Here is a 26,764-nt window from a genome sequence, read left to right as displayed (position 1 = left end):
CAGGCGAAATACCCTCAGACTTCAAGAAGAATATAATAATTACAATCCTAAAGAAAGCAGGTGTTGACAGATGTGAAAATTACCAAACTATCAGTTTAATAAGTCACGGCTGCAAAATACTAACGCGAATTCTTTACAGACAAATGGAACAACTGGTAGAAGCCGACCTTGGGGAACATCAGTTTGGATTCCGTAGAAATATTGGAACACGTAGGCAATACTGACTCTACAACTTATCTTAGAAGCTAGATTAAGGAAAGGCAAACCTACGTTTCTAGCATTTGTAGACTTAGAGAAAACTTTTGACAATGTTGACTGGAATACTCTCTTTCAAATTATGAAGGTGGCAGGGGTAAAATACAGAGAGCGAAAAGCTTACTACAATTTGTACAGAAAGCAGATGGCAGTTATAAGAGTCGAGGGACATGAAAGGGAAGCAGTGGTTGGGAAGGGAGTGAGACAGGGTTGTAGCCTATCTCCGATGTTATTCTATCTATATATTGAGGAAGTAGTAAAGGAAACAAAAGAACAATTCGGAGTAGGTATTAAAATCCATGGAGAAGAAATAAAAACTTTAAGGTTCGCCGATGACATTGTAATTCTGTCAGAGGCAGCAAAGGACTTGTAGGAGCAGTTGAACGCAATGGACATTGTCTTGAAAGGAGGATATAAGATGAAAATCAACAAAAATAAAACGAGGATAATGGAATGTAGTCGAGTTAACTCGGGTGATGCTGAGGGAATTAGATTAGGAAATGAGACACTTAAAGTAGTAAAGGAGTTTTGCTATTTGAGGAGCAAAATAACTGATGATGGTCGAAGTAGAGAGGATATAAAATGTAGACTGACAATGGCAAGGAAAGCGTTTCTGAAGAAGAGAAATTTGTTAACATCGAGTGTGTATTTAAGTGTCAGGAAGTCATTTCTGAAAGTATTTGTATGGAGTGTAGCCATGTATGGAAGTGATACATGGACGATAATTAGTTTGGACAAGAAGAGAATAGAAGCTTTCGAAATATGGTGTGTAAAGAAACTCGTTCTCCATCTCTAAAAGAAAAAAAACCTTTTAAATAATAAAACATGACCTATACAAGGAATCTGAATGAACGACAAAAAAATTAAATTAGGTAATTCAGTACGATTATTATATAGATGCGATAAATCACTGTAACGGGGGCAAAATGAACAATTAAAGTCGATATAAGTCCAGTAAACCTGCAAAAGTAAAACAAAATTATTGTAGGGGCCTACATAGACATTGCGCACCTTCTAGATGCCCACGTAATACGTAATTTTATTTTGAAGCTGACAGCCAATGAGAAAATAGGTGCAGTTTTCAAGCAATAATGGCGGACAGCTTCAGCTGGTAATATACGTAATTTTATGGTACCTAATTTTACTACACAAAGAAAAAAATATGTACTCCCTCCAAAAAGGTTACAAACAAACATTAAAATATAATTATAATGAGCAGAAAAATGTCTGAGAAGAATTTTGAAAGATAATTATTAATTGAACTTTAATTTGGCGGGTTTTCAACACTATCAACAAGACGAAATAATGGAAAGAATATTTACTGGGACTAAAAAAACTTGAGATATTGTGACAGTATTTTTAAAATAGTTAATTTAACTGCAATTGTCTTTAATTTTGAAATGAGAGAGAGCGTAATAATTTTCTTTTAATGACTTAACTGTTGCTGCAGGCAGTGCGATGACGTCAGCGGTGGTCCGCGCGGACGATGTGTGAAGTGAATCCTGCTTCGTGGCGTGAAGATAATGATGGATCCTCCTGTTTCATTAATATTCCAGTTACGGCGGTGTTCCACGTAGCCGTTGTAGTCGAATCAGCTGACAGCACTGGCGCGGTAATAATAGTTCCAGTATGTGCGTTGTCGTTACGCGCGCGACGTTTTATTATTAAAAGTTTATTAATCACGAGGTGCGGGTAGGTCGGAATTATGCAGTGTCTTTAGTATTTACGATATATATCCGGTTAATGCCAATACTACGCACAGTTCTTTCACCGTGTTGTCACAGGAAAACAGTCACATGTGTTCATCACTGTAAGAGTCCCTTAAACATCAGTTCAATTTACGTCATCGTCTTTAAGACAGTTTGGATGATATAATAAATGTTTCTCGATCAAATCACAACACTGTTCTTTTACTTAACATTTTGGTTTGTTCCACTTTCACAGTTAGTGTCTCCACACGACAATGTTGTCTGATTCATGGCTAATTGTCACAAGTTCACACATTTTGTAAAATCGTCACCGCAAACACTCGATATACTTTTCAGGTTTTACTGTTCAATTAATAATGCACGATCTCCTATTAACACAGCGGACGCACTGTAATTAATTGTTCCTCCGCGTATCACCGTCTTTCACGCCGAGATCCGAAGTGGGAAATAATTTGGGTGCACGTCACGGTTAAAGCAGGCTCAGACATGGTAATTGTATGTCTCTATAGGCCCGCTGGCTCAGCAACTGATGTGGCTGAGCACCTGAAGAATAATTTGGAAAGTATTTCGAGTAGATTTCCCCACCATGTTATAGTTCTGGGTGGAGATTTTAATTTGCCGGATTTAGAATGGGAGATTCAAACGTTCAAGCGGGTGGCAGGGACAAAGAATCCAGTGAAATGTTTTTAAGTGCTTTATCTGAAAACTACCTTGAGCAGTTAAACAGAGAACCGACACGTGGCGATAACATATTAGACCTTCTGGTAACAAACAGACCCGAACTATTTGAAACAGTTAACGCAGAACAGGTAATCAGCGATCATAAATCGGTTACTGCATCGATGATTTCAGTCGTAAATAAAAATATTAAAAAAGGTAGGAAGATTTTTCTGTTTAGCAAAAGTGACAAAAAGCAGATTTCAGAGTACCTGACGGCTCAACACAAAAGTTTTGTCTCAAGTACAGATAGTGTTGAGGATCAGTGGACAAAGTTCAAAACCATCGTACAATATGCGTTAGATGAGTATGTGCCAAGCAAGAGAGCTTCTGTAAAGTTTGGAAGGTAGGAGACGAGATACTGGCAGAAGTAAAGCTGTGAGGCCGGGCCTGAGTCGTGCTTCGGTAGCTCAGATGGTAGAGCACTTGCCCGCGAAGAGCAAAGGTCCCGAGTTCGAGTCTCGGTCGGGCACACAGTTTTAATCTGCCAGGAAGTTTCATATCAGCGCACACTCCGCTGCAGAGTGAAAATCTCATTCTGCTTCAATTATGCTGGAGACAGTTTCAATGCAGTTTCAATGCGGTAAGCCACAACCAGAGAAGGCGTATAAAGCGGGACGCTGCTGTCTGGAGCGAAGTCGTCGTTCCAGCTCACCCCAAAGGCGTAACATAGGGTTTAGGAGCGGAATCTGGCAAGATTTGTCCATTACAGGAATGTTACTGTCGATAAACCATCGCCTCCCGGATGCTATTTTTTGATACGGTGTTGAAATGCCTGGGCTAGCAGGACAGAGCGGATTAAGTTGTGGAAAGGGGCCAAAATAAGTTGCTGTCAGTTGCACTCATTATACAAACTTTATTTATCAACACACAATACTACAACAAGAATGCAAAACACTCAAAACCTTAATCGACCTCCTTTGATTAACTTTTGATCGGCTGAGGCCAACACTCAAAATCCAAGACACAAGGCCTAGGCAAGAAATTGAAATACTAGGTTCTTCTGGAGGTTTCACCCAAGAATATTTTCTAAATCTTCAATCTGAACCGGCTGAAGGCCTTAGCAATTTAATTTTAATGGAACTTGGCTGGAGGCCGCATATCAAGCAATAAGAAGAGTTTCAATTTAAAAGGCAGAACGCATTATCTTAAAACATCTCATGTAAAATTCGGCTGAAGGCCCCATATAAAAGAATAACAATCTCATGCCTTAAGGGCAAGACAAGAACATTACTTTAAGGGATGCTGATACTCACCTGAAGGCCACACATCAACCAAATAACTAAAACCCAAATAGTGAAATTACTGTAACACACAAGTAACGGCGCTCAGAAGTTTCCAAGGGTCGGCCTGAGATTGTAACACTAACGCCCGTTTAGGTGAGACAGGCAGCCTGTCCAACGACTTCTTAATCTGAAGGCAACTCAACCGACAGACAGCCGATCGATCAATCAGTTCTGCTCCACGCAACTAGTGAAACGATCACAAGATTTCAGTACAACGACACACAGAATATTGGCGCCCACAACGACCAACAACAACTCAGCTGTCGAACTACACGCCGCGCTGGACAGCAACAATACGACGAGGAAAATACACCGCCGAAAATTACAACGACCAGGGCAAGTAACCGGAACGTCAACGGCCACAAGGTAGAAGATATCGCTGGTCAACTTCAATAACAGGGAATAAATTAACTCCACAGAAAGACGGCTGGAATCTTAGCCGACTTGGATATACACGCATTGTTGCTCGTGGGAATGTCCCAAGTGACAACCAGGAACAAACAAAGAAATCTAAACAGTTGAGGCTCGATAGTAGGTTAAGTGAGGACTCAACTTTCATGTCCAAAATCGGTGGGCGACGAACTTCATAGCACTCATAAGCAGCACCTCACACTCCAATCGCGCGTGCACACCGCCAGCGGCCCCAGTCAGAGTACGCGCGACGGAGACTTCCTCGCTGCTCCACGCCAACCGACCGACTGCGCAGGCCTGGAAACGGTGAAAGGGCGAAATATGCGTCGGCCGATGAGACGACCAACCGAACGACCAACCAAAGGTCGTCCCGCTCCAATCTCCCTCCGTCGCACAGTTCATGTGTGTCGCCCGCCGTCAGCGAGTACTGGCTGTCCGCGCCTCGCCGGCGCTCCGTCCCCCGACTTCACTGCTGCTGCGTCCCGACTGCACTGCTGGTCCGTCTCCAACCAACTGCCAGGCACACGACGACCCATAAATACTATCTGTCGCTCCAGAGATGGTACGACAGTGCACTTAACGATATACGCTGCTGTTGCTGCTCACGAACAAGTAAGGCAGGAAGATAGTGACGCTAGTAAATAGAATAAGAAAACGAGGCGACAATACCGTAATAGAAGAGGACAAACAATAAATGGCACGAGCACTAGCCGCGCACGGCTCGGGTGTATTTTTATGTTGATATAACAAGTTATCGTCTCCGAACTGTCCCTCTGCTGCACCTACTACAGCCCGCCGTATGGCGCGTTCATGCTCTTCCGCACTGACCCCTATAACGTAGTATCACGGCCTCCATATTTTAGTGCTCGACAAATGACGTCAGATAACTCTCTCCAGTCATTCGCCTGACCTAAACCTTTCCATTGGTTTGTTACAGGGAACAGCGTGGTTCATCACTCCAAATCACATGTTTCCAGTCATGCACAGTCCAGCGACATCGCTGTTTACATCATCGAGTAAAACGGAAGTGATTTATGGAGTTCCCCAATGTAATGTTACAGGACCTCTGCTGCTCCTTGTCTATATAAACGATTGAGGAGACAACCTGAGCAGCCGTTTTAGGTTCCTTGCAGATGATGCTGTCGTTTATCGCAGTAAAGTCATCAGAAGATCAAAAATAATTGCAAAACGATTTAGAAAAGATATCTGTATGATGCGAAAATTGGCAATTGATCCTAAATAATGAAAGGTGCGAGGTCATCCACGTGAGTGCTAAAAGGAATTTGTTAAACTTCAGTTACACGATAAATCAGTCAAATCTAAAGGCCGTAAATTGAACTAATTACCTAGGAATTACAATTGGAAAGAATACATATAAAATGTTGTGGGGAAGGTGAACCAAAGACCGCAATTCATTGACCGAACACGTTCAAGATGCAACTGGTCTAACAAAGACATAGCTTGTATTACGCTTTTCCTGCACGATGCGGAATCCGCATCAGATGAGACTGGAGGAGGACATCGAAAAATTTCAAAAAACATTTAACACTAGCTTTGTTATACATCATTCTTCCGTTAACAGCCTAACCTCAAGTCCTATCACGGGAAAAGCTACTTACAACACGAGCATGCCGTGACACAAGCTAATGTTAGCTTCTGAGAGGATTTGGCAGGTTTTGACCGCGTGTTTGCCTAATGAATGAAAGTATCAAACCTTTCAAATGGTTCTAAGCGTTATGGGACTTAACATCTGAGGTCATCAGTGCCCTAGACATAGAATTCCTTAAACCTAACTAACCTAAGGACATCACAAACATCCATGCCCGAGGCAGGATTCGAACCTGCGACCGTAGCAGCAGCGCGGTTCAGGACTGAAGCGCCTAGAAATGCTCGGCCGGCTTGAAAGTAAAGGACTGTAATTTTGAATATAGTGCAATTAATAGAAAAACTAAACAGGCTTTAACTTGGGGATTATGAAAGTAGTGAAATTCATATACGAATGAAAAATAGAAACGGTCGCCAGCCCAATTACGCACATTAATTTGAAAATATATGTTTAATAAATTTGAATATTAGTTGTTGAAGTGACTTTCATTAAGATTCCCTTTGAATAGCACACAGGATACAAACGGACACAGGGCAATCTAAGTTGTTGGTAACAGTAGTTACTAATAACGCACAAAACAGTAATCATAGAAAGCAAAATTGTACCCATCTCATAATAATAAAAGCTACATTCACGATCATTACGTGCCTCGGTACTGAGATGTTACTGCAGGAAGCACCGAACTAAAGTTGGACATGGAGAGGCTTCTAACTTAACTGACATGTAACAACACCGAATAAAATTAAATAATACCACAATTACAGTATTTATGCTCCCATTTATAGAAATGTATCAGATTTCCTTAGCAGTAGTAATATTCCAATTACCTTTCTAATATGAGAAAAATATGGTGAGGGACCCATAAACTGATATTATATCACTAGTCAACCTCTATGATTATTTCAGTAGCAAAATTCAATTCAACTAAATTTAATTCTTAGCTTCACTTGGGATAGGTTATGATTTTACTCTTTTCAGGGCAAATTGTTCAACACTGATGCTCAGTTAACTTAAAAAATTCGTTCATGAGAGTAATCAAAGCTAAATTAAGATTTAAATGAGTATAACTTATTTGCCTTTTTTCATCACCTGTGGATTAGGTGTTTTGGACAGTAACATTTTTACACAGTTTGGCACTGAATCTTTGAAAAACGAGACTTTGCAATAAACTGAGATCACTTTAACAACATTCAAACTACTTCAACTCTTGCTAATTCTTGCGCATTTAACAAACATAAACATGTCACTACTTTATTTGAAACAGGATACTCGATTTTCTGAACACTTGGGACGGGATCCTGCATAGATTCATGATCAGGATAAAAGTTAGGATTCCAAACACAGGTTTATAGCACTATTATTATTAAAATCACTCATACAAATCAACTGGTCAATGCTCTGATACATAACTGTATGCATGAAGTTCGTGGAGCAGTGGCGAAGTAGTGGTAGCAAGCGACGTGGCAGCTATCTGTACTCACGGCTCATGATGTTTGAATGGCCTATACCATTTCTTCTTGGCGGCGGATTTTTAATGTGTTAGAGCCATTCCTTATTGCTGAGAGTACCAAGAGTACCATGCATCAGCCAAACCACATCTGAGGCAAAATTCCTTGCAAAGCGGCTTCCAGTTGCCTCCCTTGGCACCCTCGATGTGTACCGTGCAACGGATAGCCACTGACTGCGTACGGTTCACACTAAGTAGCCGTCCAGTTCGACCGCCAAAACCACCTTTTACATCGCGTCAAGCCACTTGCGTTGCGGAGGGACTTCCCTACATCTTTTACATTTTACAATACAATCGCCCTAAGCATGAACCAATTCCCAATATACAATGTTTTTCTTTATAAACATACATATATTATAAAATTTCATTATTTTAACAAATTGTTTTTCTTTGTCCACACACACAAACACACACACACACACACACACACACACACACACACACACACATACACACATAGCATTGACTTAGAATCGTAAATATTTTACACCGCCAAGAAACCGTAGACCTTAGCATGTCGCATATACAGGATGGTCCATTGATAGTGACCTTTCCAAATATCTCACGAAATAAGCATCAAACGAGAAAACTACAAAGAACGAAACTCGTCTAGCTTGAAGGGGGAAACCAGATGGCGCTATGGTTGGCCCGCGAGACGGCGCTGCCAAAGGTCAAACGGATATCAACCGCGTTTTTTTAAATAGGAACCCCCATTTTTATTACATATTCGTGTAGGACGTAAAGAAATATAAATGTTTTAGTTGGATCACTTTTTTCGCTTTGTGATAGATGGCGCTGTAATAGTCACAAACGTAAAGTACGTGGTATCACGTAACATTCCGCCAGTGCGGACGGTATTTGCTTCGTGATAGATTACCCGTGTTATAATGTACCGTTTACCAATTGCGGAAAAGGTCGATATCGTGTTGGTGTATGGCTATTGTGATCAACATGCCCAACGGGCGTGTGCTATGTATGCTGCTCGGTATCGTGGACGACATCATCCAAGTGTCCGGACCGTTCGCCGGATAGGTGTTTTAGCTGCTGTCGCGGCTAATTCGCTCATCAGTAGCAGACAAATTGCGCGAGAATCGGGAATCTCAAAAACGTCGGTGTTGAGAATGCTACAACATCGATTGCACCCGTACCATATTTCTATGCACCAGGAATTGCATGCCGACGACTTTGAACGCCTGTACAGTTCTACCACTGGGCACAAGAGAAATTACGGGACGATGTCAGATTTTTTCCACGCGTTCTATTTAGCGACGAAGCGTCATTCGCCAACTGCGGTAACGTAAACCGGCATAATATGCACTACTGGGCAACGGAAAATCCACGATGGCTGCGACAAGTGGAACATCAGCGACCTTGGCGGGTTATTGTATGGTGCGGAATTATGGGAGGAAGGATAATTGGCCCCCATTTTATCGATGGCAATATATATATATATATATATATATATATATATATATATATATATATATAAACACTAATTTCCAATCACAAATCGATGCCTTAATCAACAAAGAATGCACACTTCGTAATTATAGATACACAGTTACATAATATAAACCTGCCACTAATCGAAATAAGTGTTACAAACAGTAGCACGTTTTGTATAATCGAGAAAGAGGGGAGAGAGTGTCACGGACATGATACAGAATTTGGGGTGGACATTATTAAAAAGCCGGCCGGAGTGGCCATGCGGTTCTAGGCGCTACAATCTGGAGCCGAGCGACCGCTACGGTCGCAGGTTCGAATCCTGCCTCGGGCATGGATGTGTGTGATGTCCTTAGGTTAGTTAGGTTTAATTAGTTCTATGTTCTAGGCGACTGATGACCTCAGAAGTTGAGTCGCATAGCGCTCAGAGCCATTTGAACCATTATTAAAACAAAGGTGTTTTTCTTTCAGGCGGAATCTTCTCACGAAATTTCAGTCACCAACTTTCTCCTCCGAATGCGAAAATATTTTGTTGAAGGCGACCTACGTAGGGAAGGGATCATCACATTAAAATAAGGAACGTCAGAGCTCGCACGGAAGGATACAGGTGTTCGTTTTCTCCGCGCGCTGCCCGTAGTTGGAATTATAGAGAATTTTTCTGAAGATGGTTCGATGAATCCTCTGCCGGGCACTTAAATGTGAAAATATTTTGTTGAAGGGGACGTACATAGGGAGAAAGGATCATCACAATAAAATAAGGAACGTCAGAGCTCGCACGGTTTTTTCGGCACGTTGCTCGAGGATGGAATAATAGAGAATTATTCTGAAGATGGTTCGATGAATCCTCCGCCGAGCACTTAAATGTGATTTGCAGCGTGACCACGCAGACGTAAATGTAGATGTAGATGCAGATGTAGACTTCTAGCGTCGCTTAACACCGACTTCAGAAGTGTGTGCCTTATGAGACCTGCTCGACCATGATACGTCATTCTCTTTAACTCCTTTACACCCATTCATTGTGCTAAGTGGATCACTGGCAGCACTTTGGAACTTAAGAGCGATTCCCTCAGCTGATTTCACGCGATTTGATACAAGCGTCATCCGCAAATTTCGACGGTCCCTATCCGACAGTACTTGAGGTCTTGCTTCAGCTGCGTTTGTTCTGCGGTGTCGCAGCGTCATTTGTAGAGTTCCACTCACCTGATGGTGAATTTCTTCTTATACACACGCGACTCCTTGAAGATACTGGCGTGCATTTCTTAGCCGGAGAAAGCTGTAGAAAAAACAGCTGTACACACCATAATCTCAAGTAGTACTAAAACTGTTTTCGCGGTGGAAGGAACTAGTTAAATGAAAGTACTTGTGTGCGTAATATTTCACTCTATTACGATAAGGTTGCACACACCAGTTACTACCAAGCCTTACTCTAAGGGCACTGATGACCTCAGCTGTTTAGTCCCCCTTAAACATCCCAACAACCACCACCACCTTACTCTAAACTGTACGTAGTCTAAACTGAAAAGTTCTCCCGCCCAACCCATTCGTAACCGTAGACACTTTATAGTAATTCTTCACCGAAAGTTTACAAACGGAGTGTCGCTCAAATGCTGCCAGTATCAGTTTGACGGAAAAAACTGTTCAAGTTCGCAACACGCTGCGCGGTAATTAATTATTTAAAAGACATTAAAAGCTCTGAATTTCACCCCTTACACTAACTCGAATTCTCTCCCACACTTTACGGCACTTCTCAAACATTTCAGTACCGAAATATCACAAAATTGATAATTTTCACGCAGCACATATCAATACGTCTGATCATTATGAAATCCAAGCACCAACTCTCTCTTCTCTCTACACAAAAGAAATTTCTAGTTCGCAAAAAACGCCGTAATATGCCAATTTCTGCCGGCCGCGGTGGCCGAGTGGTTCTAGGCGCTTCAGTCCGGAACCGTGCAACTGCTACGATCGCAGGTTCGAATCCTGCCTCGGGCATGGATGTGTGTGATGTCCTTAGGTTAGTTAGGTTTACGTGGTTCTAAGTTCTAAGGGACTGATGACCTCAGATGTTAAGTCCCATAGTGCTCAGAGCCATTTGAACCATTTGCTAATTTCTGATTGACAGAGAAACATCACAGCCAATCGGAAAGCAGCATCAACCCTGCTCAACCACGCGCATATATGCGGAACCACTGAATCAGAACAGTAAAATAACATAAATAAGTATGGAAAACCTACAAATATAAAATTAATTCCCTCTTAACAAAACAAGTTTTCCTAAACCATAATCTCATTTCCCCAGATCCATAAACTGTCGAAATAGCTTATAAAGATTCACCGGTACGCATGACTAACACACATGTCATTGTCGAACACTGCTCACGTGACCTATTACGTCAATGTGTAGTATAAAAACGTTACATAAAACAGTATTTCGCATTCACACCTTCTTTCACTCTCATAACAAAAAACAATAACAGCAGTAATTAATAAACAATTCAAAAATGAAACAAACAAAATCGGAAATAAAATTAACAGTATTTTGGTTGCATCTGCAACAGTGTCTGTCAGCCATTGACCTCTATCATACTGCGTAGAAACTACACACACTAGAGCAATCTGACGCCACGTGTCCTGCGCGTGACTCACACTGCACGCCTGTTCACGGATCTCTCATCTCAATAGGGACGACGCAGAGGCGAAACGTCTCAGTTCCTTCGCCTTTCCGCATCTCAATCACCTCACCAATAGTCAACTTGGGCAGCTTTACAATGGTGTAAATGTCTCTAATGGTTTTGTTTCTCAGGTGTCATCCAGTGACTAGTCTCCGTTCGAAGTCACTGAACACTCTTCGCTCTTGACCCACCCAATCTGCTGTTTCTGCTCCTCTGCCGACAACACAATACTCGCAGCTTCCTTCCTCACTAGTGGATCCGCCTCTCGTGACGTCTAGCGGTCAGTTCATAGGGTTGTCCGGATACTTTTGCTCAGATAGTGTACAATTACCTAGCACCCAGTACAGGTACCTAGTGTACACCTAGGATGGCTCTTCTGAGCATAGAGTCGGATCGGAAAGGAAGCGCGAGGGGAGGGGGAGACGAGAGCTGCGCATGCGCGGCAGCAGAGAGCGGGCAAACAAAGTCCACGTTGCCGAACTGCATTGCTGCAGATGACAGTCAGACTCGTTTGACTACGGTACATCGTATTACACGTTCAAATATATGAGGAGAGTAATAAATATTAAAACCAATTTCGATCAATCGTCATGAGAAAACTATTAATTCACGTCCACTGCTCTACAGATGTACTCTGCGTGACGTCGGGAGACGAGAACAGCTGACACAGCTTTGTGAAGACGTGAAGTACAATTTTTCTCAAAACGACATTGAAACTGCTTGCAATAATTATCATTTGTTGCGATTTGAACTGCATTATAAGTAACAATTCGATACACAACAAAATTAACTTCAAGCACAAACCAAAATCATTATATTTGCTCCCAAACTGCTTCTGCTCAATAGAATTTTTCAAAATGTCTAAGGTATGTGCGTGTGTGGGTGTGTGTGTGTGGGTGGGTGGGTGTGGGTGGATGGGTGGATGTGTTTGACGATAGTTAAGTGTAATCACTGCGTGTAAAAAAGAATTAGTGGTAGAAAAGACTAATGGAAATGGTTCAAATGGCTCTGAGCACTATGGGACTCCACTGCTGAGGTCATTAGTCCCCTAGAACTTAGAACTAGTTAAACCTAACTAACCTAAGGACATCACAAACATCCATGCCCGAGGCAGGATTCGAACCTGCGACCGTAGCGGTCTTGCGGTTCCAGACTGCAGCGCCTTTAACCGCACGGCCACTTCGACCGGCTGACTAATGGAAAAACTGTCGTAAAAATGGTGAGTAAGTTGTCATATTTTTCGTTGTTAACGGGAATTGTGAGTGTAAACTAACACATTTGATATTACAGCGAGGGACTGCATTTATAATCCATTGAAGAAACAAACAATTAACCATCATCTGCGAATAATTCCAGGGAATCTGACCAATAACATCGAAAACCCCCGATATCTCGACAAGCAACAGTTACCTTCATTTTAGGACTTTATCAGTTCGTGCCTTGAAAATTACAGACGTTTACAACATGATGTGAGAAGCTTACTTCTCCTTGGGCGATATGTTGAACGTGATAGTCTGCATAATTAAAAGGATACAAAGTCCTAATCGAAAAGGATAGGAAGTTCTCATTATTATGTATGCAACTGATATGTTGACAAACACATTTTTTAAACCACGAGTCTTTAAAACTAAGAAATGTTATTCCTTGGTCCAAAGTCTACATCGTAATACCATCGCCACTTCTATTTGAGTCTGTTTCTGAACAATCTGATTGTAAATTTACGATGATAGGTTCAAGGCTTATATACAGCATCACTTCCCTGTCAAATTCTTCTGTTTGAAGCTTTTTAGCATGTCGCACATTGTGACCGCGCTACAGATGGGATGTTGTCTAATGCTTCACTGTCTATTGCCTCATGCACAAGTGATTCACTGTATGTTTTCTTGAATGTTTCTTTTTTCCTCCGACATAGCCTTAAAACCCTTTGACCAAATTAATTCCATGGGGCTACACTGACAGTGACACGTGGTAAACGCAAAACTGTGTGACCTATTCACGTTTCAAGGAAGTCAAGTTCGTACGTTTGTCACGTGACTTGTATAAATTAACGAACTGCTGGAGATCGGCTCGAGTCTGGTTTATACGGTGCTTAAAATTTTTATTTTTAAGCCGGGGAAAATGTCCGCTTTTCTCGTGTTGTACTTGATGTTTTCACTACAACAGTTGAATTATAACTGGCAATGACCGACTTCGAAGCAAGGTATGACAAGAATTGTGAATCACGTCACGAAACTGACAGCGCTCATTTTCGAATGGTAATCACTGCTGCTTTTCTTATACGTAAATACAAATATACTCTCAGAAACAAAACCAGAAGAAGAGTCAGCATGCAGAATAATTATCCGAGAATCTATTCCCATGAGAACTTTAACACTGCCTGTACCATCACTTATTTTCAGGCAGATTTTCTTGGAATGTTTCTAATTGACCCAAGTTTCACCAAGGTAATACACTGTTGAACTACCTCCTTCTCTTGTATCGTACTGCACCTATGTCACTTCTTTGAACTAACAACTCTCTTCTTAATGTATCTGGAATCAACGTCTTTTAAAATTCTTTACATTGACGAAATGCTTAACCACTGAACTCTGCATAACTGTAACACGTTTTTGTGATTTCGGACATTCATCATTCACATGGAGCATTTTAAAAGATCTTTGTTAAAAGTATCCATCTGTGTTAGCCGCCGCGGTGGCCGAGCGGTTCTAGGCGCCCAGTCCGGAACCGCGCGACTGCTACGGTCGCAGGTTCGAATCCTGTCTCTATCTTAGAAGAAAGATTAAGGAAAGGCAAACCTACGTTTCTAGCATTTGTAGACTTAGAGAAAGCTTTTGACAATGTTGACTGGAATACTCTCTTTCAAATTCTAAAGGTGGCAGGGGTAAAATACAGGGAGCGAAAGGCTATTTACAATTTGTACAGAAACCAGATGGCAGTTATAAGAGTCGAGGGGCATGAAAGGGAAGCAGTGGTTGGGAAGGGAGTAAGACAGGGTTGTAGCCTCTCCCCGATGTTATTCAATCTGTATATTGAGCAAGCAGTAAAGGAAACAAAAGAAAAATTCGGAGTAGGTATTAAAATCCATGGAGAAGAAATAAAAACTTTGAGGTTCGCCGATGACATTGTAATTCTGTCAGAGACAGCAAAGGACTTGGAAGAGCAGTTGAACGGAATGGACAGTGTCTTGAAAGGAGGGTATAAGATGAACATCAACAAAAGCAAAACGAGGATAATGGAATGTAGTCGAATTAAGTCGGGTGATGTTGAAGGTATTAGATTAGGAAATGAGACACTTAAAGTAGTAAAGGAGTTTTGCTATTTGGGGAGCAAAATAACTGATGATGGTCGAAGTAGAGAGGATATAAAATGTAGACTGGCAATGGCAAGGAAAGCGTTTCTGAAGAAGAGAAATTTGTTAACATCGAGTATAGATTTAAGTGTCAGGAAGTCTTTTCTGAAAGTATTTATATGGAGTGTAGCCATGTATGGAAGTGAAACATGGACGATAAATAGTTTGGACAAGAAGAGAATAGAAGCTTTCGAAATGTGGTGCTACAGAAGAATGCTGAAGATTAGATGGGTAGATCACATAACTAATGAGGAGGTACTGAATAGGATTGGGGAGAAGAGGAGTTTGTGGCACAACTTGACCAGAAGAAGGGATCGGTTGGTAGGACATGTTCTGAGGCATCAAGGGATCACCAGTTTAGTATTGGAGGGCAGCGTGGAGGGTAAAAATCGTAGGGGGAGACCAAGAGATGCATACACTAAGCAGATTCAGAAGGATGTAGGTTGCAGTAGGTACTGGGAGATGAAGAAGTTTGCACAAGATAGAGTAGCATGGAGAGCTGCATCAAACCAGTCTCAGGACTGAAGACAACAACAACAACAACTCGGGCATGGATGTGTGTGATGTCCTTAGGTTAGTTAGGTTTAAGTAGTTCTAAGTTCTAGGGGACTGATGACCACAGATGTTAAGTCCTATAGTGCTCTGAGCCATTTGAACCATCTTGATACAGATTCCTTGCGATTTCGATGCTTTCCAGGTGACACGAAACCAAGTGTTTCCACGATTCCTACAGCTCTGACACTTTCCTTTACAATTCTCTTTACAGTTCTCTTGCCGGCACCACATGCTCCTGGAGCCCATTCGTGTGTTTTTCAATGTCAACAACAGGAGATCTGCTTTTAAATTCACGTTTGAAAAGTTCTAACTGCGGTAAATAATCAGGCCTCGCCTGCTTGTGAAGTACTTCATGTTTATTGCCGTCACCTGACTTTTTTAAATCGCACTTAAACATTTATAAGATGCACATTCACAGATATACTGCTCCAAGAAAAAAGAGGAAACGAAAAAATGGATAGTTGAATGAATAATTCGGTTGTCGCGAAGTGCGGCAACAGTGCAGCATGTAGGAGCGAGATTCTCGCTCTCTACCTGTAACTCTCTGCTAGCCGCTCGGAAAGTGAATGAGTATTATTGGCTGCCAGTGGCTAGTGGAGGGGGATGCACAGAACGGTTGAAAACTGGGCCGCCTTCTTGCATGACGCAAACAATAGTGCCATTTTTTGATTCGTTAGCCTTCTGACTGGTTTGATGCACCCCACCACGAAATTCTTTCTTGTGTCAACCTCTTCATCTCAGAGTAACTCTTACCCCTTACATCCTCAATTATTCACTGGATGTATTCCAATCTCTGTCTTCCTCTACAAGTTTTACCCTCCACAACTCCCTCTAGTACCATGGAAGTCATTCCCTGATGTCTGAACAGATGTGCTATCATCCAGTCCCTTATCTTTGTCAGGGTTTTCCACGTATTCACTTTATCACCAATACTGCGCAGAATCTCCTCATTCCTTATCTTATTAGTCCACCTAATTTTCAACATTCTTCTGTAGCATCACATCTCAAAGTCTTAGATTCTCTTCCGTTTCGGTTTTCCCTCGGTCCAGGTCTCACTACTGTACAATTCTGTGCTGCAAACGTACATTCTCAGAAATTTCTTCCTCAGATTAAAACCTTTGTTTGATACTAGTAGAGTTCTCTTGGCCGGGAATGCCTTTTTTGCTAGTGCTAGTCTACATTGTATGTCATCCTTGCTCTGTTCGTTGTGGTTTATTTTGCTGCCTAACTAATGGAATTCCTTAGCTTAGACTACTTCGTGTCCCACAATTCTGTTGTTAAGTTTCTCGCTGTTTTGTTTTCTGCTACTTCTCATTACTTTCGTCTTCTTCGATTTACTGTGAGTCCATATGCTGTACTCATTAGACTGTTCATTGCATTCAACACAAGCTATAATTGTTTTTCAGTTCCAATGATGATTGCAGTGTCATAAACGAATTTTATCATTGACATCCTTTTGTGACGTTCACCTGCTTTATTTCTTCGTTGACGGTCCTCGGCGTCGACGTACTGTATTCTTATACTGGCTGAAAAAGGGGGGGGGGGGAAGTTCAACACTGATTATGGTAAATGATGTAGCTGACAGTTGCACAGTTGCGTTTCACAGTTCTTTACTTTCACTGTTGACAACGCCCCAATATTACATAGTTATATGGCCAGTTAACTATTGGCAAATTTTGATAAGCCTCATTAATAGGTTGGAGGGAAACATCAGTATACTGCTACAATAGTTTACTGTTGAATATCTATGAGCAGTAAAAACCTAACCACACAGTTCAGAGTTCTTGCAGAATAATACAGTACGTACTGAACAGACACTGTCATTGTTTTAACTTACGGCCTAACTGAGTTACACTTATTTCATGGATGCATTGTTATTGATCTAACCAATACGGGATCCTCTTTTGAAAATCGGCTGTGGATTGACTGTCTCGGGACCAAAAATCGGGCCTTTATATATCATCACAATAATAGATACTGAAACTATACGTTGTTTGATGTTTAGTTTACAGAAATTACAATTAAAACATAACTCATTAAATCAACAGAATACATCCAAAAATTGATTCTTTTTAACAGTTTTTTCTACCACGAGGGTTAAGCCGAATTATTTGTTTAAATGATGAAATCAACAGATATAGTTATACAAACAATATTTTTGAGAAACTGGTAATTTCTTGAAATTAATTAAGGGCTGTCTTTGCTAACATGTCTTCGAATAGAGCCAAATAAATACGTAAAGAATGCCAGTGTTTTGTCTTCCAAATGTTTATAATTAGTACAGAATTTATATTTCTTTATAAGTCAACAACAGAATTTAAGTTACGAAACAGTTACTGATTTCACCCTATAATGAAAGACATTAATTATGAAAAGTCAAAATAATTTAGGAAATTGATGACCTACACAAAACTAAGCACAAAATTAGATCTGGTACTAATTCTCTAAAACTGAGGCCAATCTTTCTCTTTTATGAAAATGCAGTTTATACTCACGTATGTTAATGGTGATTAGTCAAAAATGAAAAAAATGAATTTTAAGGAGCCAGATGTCAAAACAAGAGAGGAAGTAGAAAGATCCCAGCTTGCTTCGTCACAGTTTAGCCTTGAATTTTAATCCGAGCACTTCATTCTTGGGCTTCCACTCTAGGTTCTTGTACATATTGTATATTACCCGTCTTTCCCTAGAGTTTACCGGTGGTTTTCTCAGAAGTTCGAACATCTTGCACCATTTACATTGCCGAACGCTTTTTCCAGATCGACATATCCAAAAAAATGTGTCTAGATTTTTCTTCATTCTAGCTTCAACTATCAACTGCAACGTCAGAACTGCCTCTCGGGTGCCTTTACCTTTCCTAAAGCCAAACTGATCGTCATCTAACGGATATTCAGTTTTCCATTCCTCTGTATATTATTCTTGTCAGCAACTTGGATGAATGAACTGTTAAGCTGTTCTGTGATGATTATCGCACTTGTGGCCTTTTGCTATCTTCGGAATTGTTTGAATGATGATTTCCGAAAGACTGATAGTACATCGCAGGTCTCATACATCCTACACACAAACGTTAGTAGTATTTTTGTTGACACTTCCCCAAATGATTTTAGAAATTTTAGTAGAATGTTATCTATCCCCTCTGCCTGATTTGATCTTAAGTCTTCCAAGGCTCTTTTAAATTACCATTCTAATACTGGATCCCCTATCTCTTCCCAGTCGACTTCTGTTTCTTCTATCACGTCATCTAGCAAGTCTTCCCCCTCACAGAGGTCTTCATTGTTCTCTTTTCACCGATCTGCTCTCTCCACTACTGTAATATTACCATTGCACTGTTAATGCTACAGTCTTTGCTTTCAATTTCCTCGAAGGTTATTTTAAGTTTTCTATATGCTGGGTCCATCCTTCCGACGATCATTTGTGTATCGATTTCTTCACTTTTTTCGTGCAGCCATTTTGACTTAGCTGGTCTGCACTTTCTATTTATTTCGTTCCTAAGCGGCACGTATTTCTGTAGTATTGAATTTCCCTGAACATTTTTGTACTTCCTTCTTTCGTCGATCAAATTAAGTTTTCCTTCTGTTACACATGGTTTCTTCGCAATTATCTTCCTAGTTCCTTTCAATTCAACTTCTGCGACAGCTCTTTTTAGAAATGTGTTTTCTTCTTCGACCGAACTGCCCTCTGAACTATTCATTATCATATTACCTATGCCCTCAGAGAACTTCAAGCGTGTCTCTTCATTCCTTAGTATTTCCGTATCAACTGTTCTAATAGGCACATCATTTAAACCCCCAAATCTAGTCCTCCGCGAGGTCGTAATAATACGACGCGACATCGTACTCACAGCCCATGAAATAGGTTATTTACTGCTATGAGAGTTGATCAATAAGTAATGCAACACATTTTTTTTGAAAGCAGGTTGGCTTAATACAGGATTCCAGTACATAATATTATTCTCCACTCTTTTGGCTACAAAATCCTATTTTTCAACGCAATCTGTGTTCAACGCCACAACCGTAAGCGTGTATGCCCGTATGGTAACACTCTACTGCTTGATGTCCGAGCCAGCATCTTGCTGCATCAGTAACCTCCCCATCACCCATGAGCTGCTTCCCGGAGAGTGCACCCGTCATTGGACCAACCAGATGGAAGTCGAAAGGTGCGAGGTCCAGGCTGTAGGGTGGATGAGGAGGAACAGTCCAATGGACTTTCCTGAGCTCGTCTCGGTTGCACAGACTTGTGTGGGACCTTGCACTGTAATGGAGAAGGATGAGTTGACTTGCAATTTTATGGCGACGTTTCTTAATTTTCCTGAGGGTGGTTCAATATACTTCAGAGCTGATCGTTGCACCCTTCATATTTCCCTGAAGACTTTCGCCAAAACTTTACCAGCTGAGTTTGCGGCTCTGAACTTTTTCTTCAGAGGAGACTTGGTATGGCACTACTCCATGGATAATCCGCCCAGCTAGCCGCACTGTCTAACACGCTTCTTCCCGAGTGAGAAGGCGTGCTGGTCCCTGGCACGAATCCTCCCCGCAGATTAGTATCTAGGTCCGGTGTGGTGGCCAGCCTGTGGATGTTTTTTAAGGAGGTTTCCCATCTACCTCGGTGAATGTGGGCTGGTTCCCCTGATTCCACCTCAGTTACACTATGTCGGCGATTGCTGCCCAAACACTGTCTCCATGTATGCGTACACCATAATTACCACACGAACATCTGGAGTACACTCGTCTGGTATGAGACATTCTCGGCGAGTCCACTGGGGGCCGAACCACACAATAGCCCTGGGTTCGGTGTGGGACGGCGGTGGGGTGGGTGGACTGCTGTGGCCTGTTGTGGGTTTGTGAACCACTGAGGGCTACGGCAGACAAACCTCTCTGTCGTTTCTAGGCCCCCAGTTTGAATACACAATACACTCCATGGATCGCAATTTTGTTTACCTGTTTCATCGCCTAAGATGATGTTCAAGACAAAAAATTGCCACAAGCAGCCTTGTAAAGGGCATGAAGCTTTGAACAGTCCTTCGTTGCTCTTTACAGTCTTCTATTAGGTGGTGAGGATCACAGTGACCATACACCTATGAGTACCCCTACTTGTAGACATGTGTTTCAACACTACCAACAGAGGCGTATAGTTGAGCAGCGAGATGTTTGATTGTGATTTGTCGATCACCTTGAATGAGAGTGTCCACATGTTCCTACATTGCGAGAGTTATGACTGTGCAATTGGGCAGTACATGGGAGATGTTTGGGAGATCGTTCAGGAGGAGGAGGAGGAGGAGATTAGGGTTTAATGTCCCGCCAACAAAGTGGTTACTAGAGATGGAGCACAAGCTCAGATGGTGTCAAGGATGGGGAAGGAAGTTGGCCGTGCCCTTCCAAAGGAACCATCCCGGCATTTGTCTTAAGCGATTTAGGAAAATCACAGAAAACTTAAATCAGGATGGCCAGAAGCGGGTTTGATCCGTCGTCCTCCCGAATGCGAGTTAAGTGTGCTAACCACTGCGCTACCCTGCTCAGTGATCGGGCGGGTTTGTGCGAGCTTGTTGCGATGATGACAGACGCCTCGCCCAGCGATTCACTGTGCTTTTGTTCTCTGCCAAATTCTGCAACCGCCTATGAATATCTGCGGTGCTCTGGTTTTCCGCCAAAAGGAAACTCAGTGACAGCTCTCTGCTTGGAACGCACGTCCGTTTCAGACGCCATTTCGAGGACTACATATAGCACTGCCACCAATCGGATCTTCATGAAACTGTAGGGGCTTAAGCGAGAATATTCCACGATGCCCCACAACAAATTCCGCATTTTTTTTTCAGCCGAAACTGGCTGAAAAAAAATGCGTGCAGTACTTGCTGAACTCCCCTCGCATTTCTTTCTGGTCCGCTTGTCCGCACTCATCCAAACAGAGCGCCCTGAGGGACCGCTGTGAGCTTCGATCGCAGAAGAGGACGTCCTCTCTCGTGGCTCGTTCTCGGCCGCGACCCGGCAACGGTAATAGGCTGCTAATCCCGCGCCCCGAACAATACGCGCCGCCTCCGCCCGGTGCCGGGCGCGCGCGTGTAAACACCGCACAGCAGTGCCGGCGGGCGGCGCCACCGCGCATGCGCGGACCCGCGGTCTTCGGGGGCGCTGGCGACGCTGCGCGGAGCTCAGTCGTGTGCAGCCCGGCGCCCCGTGCGAACCTGCCGCAGCGCGTAGGCAACCCACCAGGCAGCTCGCAGCGGACGCGCGATCCTCCGACTCCGGAACGAGAGGCACGCCCCTGCCGGACCGCGCGGCCTGCCAGGTGAGCGAGCAGACGTCGCTGGCGGTGCAGCCGGGTGAAATCTCTGTCAGCACGACAGGCGGGAACGGCCACCGCCGCATTTATTGCTGTTTGTAGCGACGGATAATTATAATAACGTCCCTTAAACACGTACTTCATTCCATCAAAGAGCAGTCGTATATCATCACCACTTGCCCTTTATTTCTTTTTGTTCTGTAAAGCAACATCGTTAGCCTCAGTTCAGCGTCCGACACTTTCTTACACTGCTGCTGCAGCTTTTTCTCGACTCTAAATCAATGTTTCCCCGAATACTTTGTTGGGAAAACTCACAGCTTGTGCATCTAAAGCGTGTTTTGCACCAATCTTTTTAACACTTACGATTACATCTCTAATATTTTAGGTTTCAAAACTGAATCAGTTTTAATGTAATACTCATGTGTTCGAGGATGACTACCTACCTTTTATTTTATCGAGAGTAAACCGGACTCGGTATTAGATTTTACGAATTTCATTGAATGAATTTCACCAGAAATTTTTCAGTACTTTTATTTTAATTGCGTAGAAGGACGCGTTTAATTTCTATTCTCCTTATGATGGCTACTTATAATTCACTCTCTTGATGAGTAGCAACGAAACATGTAGCATAGTGCTTGATATTATAGTTACAATGTCAAGTTTGTTAGCTGGCAATATAGAAATATTTTTTAGCGGCGGTTATTTCCGTGACTGTTGGCCGCAGAACGGCGAAAGAAGTCGAACTGCTGGCTGCTTTGATGGGAGGTTAAGTCTTATCACCGGTAGGCACTAGAGCTAAGCAAAACTCAAATAGGTAATTCACGCTGTATGGGTACCGTGGGTACATCTCTTCACATAACACAGAATAATTAATTTATTTATCAGCATTGTAGACTCTTATACAGAAAATATAATACGTGTTTAGAGCACATCATCTCACAGGTATAATATCCGGAACAGGACTTTGATAGAATAATCCTGCTTACATTAAAAAAAAATTATGTCCCCACGGTAATCTGCTTCTGAGCTTTTTTTTTGCAGCAACTCCTGCGACACGGCAAACTGTTTTGACGTTCCATTCGCTTTAAGCGAAGTTTTCGAGTAGTTGTAATTGAATTTTAGGATTTGGTTTGCAAAATGTCATTTTTCTATACAGCCCTCTCTTGCGGCAAAATATCATGCGTTTTGGCCCCTTTCACGAAGTGTAATGTGCGCAATTTCTTGAGTTTTAGCGTTTTACGTATGAGAAATCTCTCAAGCACTGCCCTCAGGTAATAGTGCGTCGAAAGAAGCGCTTCCTCGTCTGACGCTGCTAACTGGTTATTGTCATTCTGCAGACAACGCCTCCATTAAATATGGGAATTGTTAACGTCGTCGTACTTTTGTCGAACTGTAATAAGAAGTAGCACACAAACTTTATTTAGAAAGAACTGTTCGAGAATTAAGTCAGAATAATAGACGGCGTGTCGAATACCTAGAATCTTTAATTTATAATTTTTTTTGATAGGCGTGAGAAGTAACTTTCGGCGCGCTTTGAATAATTTTGTTTTTATTGTCGCAACGGAACGAGCAGGCAGAGCCATGAAATGACGATGGGATGCGACGAAGCTAAAGAAATGTTACGACAAACAAGTAGTAATCCACGTATGCGTATTTTTCGAAGCGATAGCAATGGTAAAGAGTTCCACACACATGCAACTAGTAACTCGTAATGCAATCCCTGGTTTTTTAGAGTTGTACCTTAACAAAGGTTCATTCTTATAATGTAGTGCTAAAATTATACACTTCCCGTTCACTGCATCTTTCGAGCAAAATGACGCAACCTGGGAAGATAGTAAAGGCTAATAACTGTGTAGGACATGCATTATCTACGGAGATCCTTCGATCTTCTTTATTTCCTATACATACGAGAACAATATGACCGCTTTTTAAGTAAGCAGTATATGTCGCTAGAGTACGTCTGCAGCATTTCTGCAACACTTGGAAGCAAGAGGGAGATGAGAGAAAAACTCGATAACAGCACCTACTACCCACCGATCAAGGCGCACCAAACAGAGTCGTCTGCTACAAGTGAATGTGTGTTGCGTTTTGCGCAACGGTAACGCATTGAACGTTTGTCAGAAACCGCCAGCCACTCATTTTTCTCGCCTTGCAGATTACGTATGTGGAGCCTAAATGTTTCCCACGAAGAAGCTAAGAATTAATCGTGGCTATCAGCAACGTGCTAATGTGTCATATAATTTGATCACCGTCGGCCACGCAGTGTTAGCCTCAAGGCATACATCCGATGCAACATTCACGAATAATTGAATTAGACATTGTTAAATGTCGTGGATTAACAAACAAGACACCATATGTATTTTATTACAGCCTTATTATTAGTTCTACTTTCAAGGATAAGTAAAAAAAACAGTGTATTTATTTGCAATCCTTAACATCCTCTGTATGCTGGTTAGTCTCAAATCGGACGACCAGCTACATTAAGGTAAGCACTATACCGTATATTACTGTCCTTTCAGTTATGCAGGCTCTCTTCCACTGGTGCCTCGGCAGTGTACGTTCCTGTAACAGAACAATATCTCCCACTCGGCATTTGATAGGTTTCCTCTTAGCACACTGAACTTGACGATAGTTTGTGAGCTCGAGACGATGTTCTTCCTTCCACCTCCCCATGAAGTCATTTTGCTGCTTCTCTCTTTGCCATGCCTCTCTTCTAACACCCTGCTGTATACTCATTCCAGGGTCCTAGGTAATTCAGTCAGCCTTCCACCAGCTAAGAAACGGCTCAGTGTGAGTGTTTCTGAGTCACACTGTGCTATTTGACGCGAGTTCTTGTCGGCTTCTATTTCCACCAGTTCCGAGGTAATAAAGTTTTGAAAACATTATAGGAACAAGCAGAAATCTGATTAGATAATTTGGAATAACAATCAGTCTTGATCGCAGATTTTTGTTAAAAATTTAAAATTACATGCCAATGGTAACCGGTTTAGATCACACCTAGGTCATCATCAGACCGTGCCTCGTTAGGTGGCGAGCAAAGACGACGAGCGGAAAGCTGACATGTCGGAAGACACCTCTGGCAACTGCGCACCTAATGAGACGTGGTCTGATGATGACTTAGGTGTGGTCGAAACTGGTGCTTTTTAATAAAAATTTGCGATCAAGACTGATTATTATTTCAAAGTCCTAAATGGTTCTTAATTTATTACCGATCTTTTTAAAACCTTTGTGAGGCAGTCTTTCCTTGTACCTACTATGCACTCCTGCCAAGGTCTCGACCAAACTGCTTGTGGAACAATGAACTTCCATTGCTGGCTGGTTTTTCTCTTCTCAAGGAAATGAAAGAGTTTTTTTAGTTCCGTGTTCGTTGCTTGAAATTTTTTTGCGTTGTCAGGGTAAAGGGTGTTTCGCAATACTCTCCTCGCAATAAATCTTCTGAATGCCATCAGAAATTTGTCTGTACTCATATTTGATACATGTTCGAGGTGAAGCGCTCTTGTTGTTGAACATTAGAAGAATAAGATGTAACAGGCCTGTAGCACATTTCCGAGTATCGCGACTCGGGGAAGGTAATTAATTAAAGGGGAAGTATTTGCTTCAAAAAGGAAAATGGCAGTTTGGCTTTCAACAACCAGGAAAATTGTAAGGTACTTGCTAATTATTTTGAAAAACTATCAAACTGTCCAGAACCAGCGAATAAATTCCAACCACAGCAAACTAATAACACCAATCCTGACTCTCAAGAACCTGACGAAATCGAAATAATTAATCAAATTAAGATAGTTAAAAACAATAAAGCATTCGGAGAAGACGGAATAATTGCAGAACTACTAAAATCAGCTGGCCCTAACACTATAAAAGAGATCACTCAAGTAACAGGACATATCTGGAAAACTGAGAAAATACCTGAGGACTGGAAAATTGCCGTAATTCATCCATTGCATAAAAAAGGGGCAGAACCTACGTTAATAATTACCGAGGAACCTGTCTTCTCCCGGTCACATACAAAATTCTCTCGGAATGTTTACTTGATTGTGCCAAAGAAAAGTTAGAACCTAAAATTGGCGAATACCAAGCAGGCATTAGACCAAACAGATCCCGTCCAGAAAAAAATTCTTAATTTCAAACTAATTCTTAGGCACCATAAGATTTCTGGTAACAATATTGCATGCACATTTGTGGATTTTAAAAAGGCCTACGACTCAGTTGATTGTGAATCTCTTTTTCCAAATTTTAAAGGATCAAGGGATACACAATGTAACTCTAACACTGATTAAGGAAACGTTAACTAACACTAGCTCTAAAGTTAAATTCATAGGAGAAATTTCTTAACCAGTTGATATAAAGACGTGTTAGATAGGGAGATGAAGCCTCCCCATTCCTGTTTAACTGTGTTTTGGAAAAGATAATTACAGAATGGCGAGAGTAAAAATTGAGTCAAAATATAGATCTATCAATCAAGTTAGGTAGAAGTAGATTGCCTCGTCTTTGCAGATGATGTGGCAACTATAACTAGGGATATTACCACTGCTCAAAAATAAATTGAAATTCTTAAAAAAGTTGCGGAAAAAGTAGGAATGCAAATATCATTCGAAAAACCGGAACATATGACTTGCAACAAACAAGCACCAAAGTTTTTGAAAACGAAATATGTAAAAATAAATAGGGTTTCCCAGTTTAAATACTTGGGGGAAATCATACAAGAAAACGATCTGAAAAAAGCAACAAATGAAGATCGCTGTCAAAAATTGGCAAACGCATTCAGATTAACACAAAATATTTATAATAAAATATCACTTTCTAAAGTCAGTAAACTTAGGCGTTACAGCACTGTGATCAAACCTGAATCATCAAGGAGCAGAAACTATAATTTTAAGTAGAAAGAGGGATATTGAATAAATTAAAAGAAAGAAAGAAAGATTATTAGGAAAATATTAGGCCCAAAAATTACTGGTGGAGAAACTTATAGGCTGAGAAGTAA

General features: G+C 41.6%; 1 protein-coding gene across 1 annotated transcript in view; it reads left to right on the top strand.

Annotated features, from left to right (window-relative positions):
• Window positions 1-21,670: 21,670 nt before the first annotated feature.
• The window catches only part of LOC126211077 (uncharacterized), a 323,398-nt gene continuing 318,304 nt past the window's right edge, over window positions 21,671-26,764 (top strand). Inside the window, exon 1 of the mRNA XM_049940004.1 lies at window positions 21,671-21,789. The gene's annotated coding sequence lies outside the window, so the exon portion shown is untranslated. The remainder of the gene's footprint in view (window positions 21,790-26,764) is intronic.

The sequence above is a fragment of the Schistocerca nitens genome, chromosome 1 (genome assembly GCF_023898315.1).
Source record: "Schistocerca nitens isolate TAMUIC-IGC-003100 chromosome 1, iqSchNite1.1, whole genome shotgun sequence".
Taxonomy (NCBI): domain Eukaryota; kingdom Metazoa; phylum Arthropoda; class Insecta; order Orthoptera; family Acrididae; genus Schistocerca; species Schistocerca nitens.
This window is presented reverse-complemented; position numbering and strand designations above follow the sequence as displayed.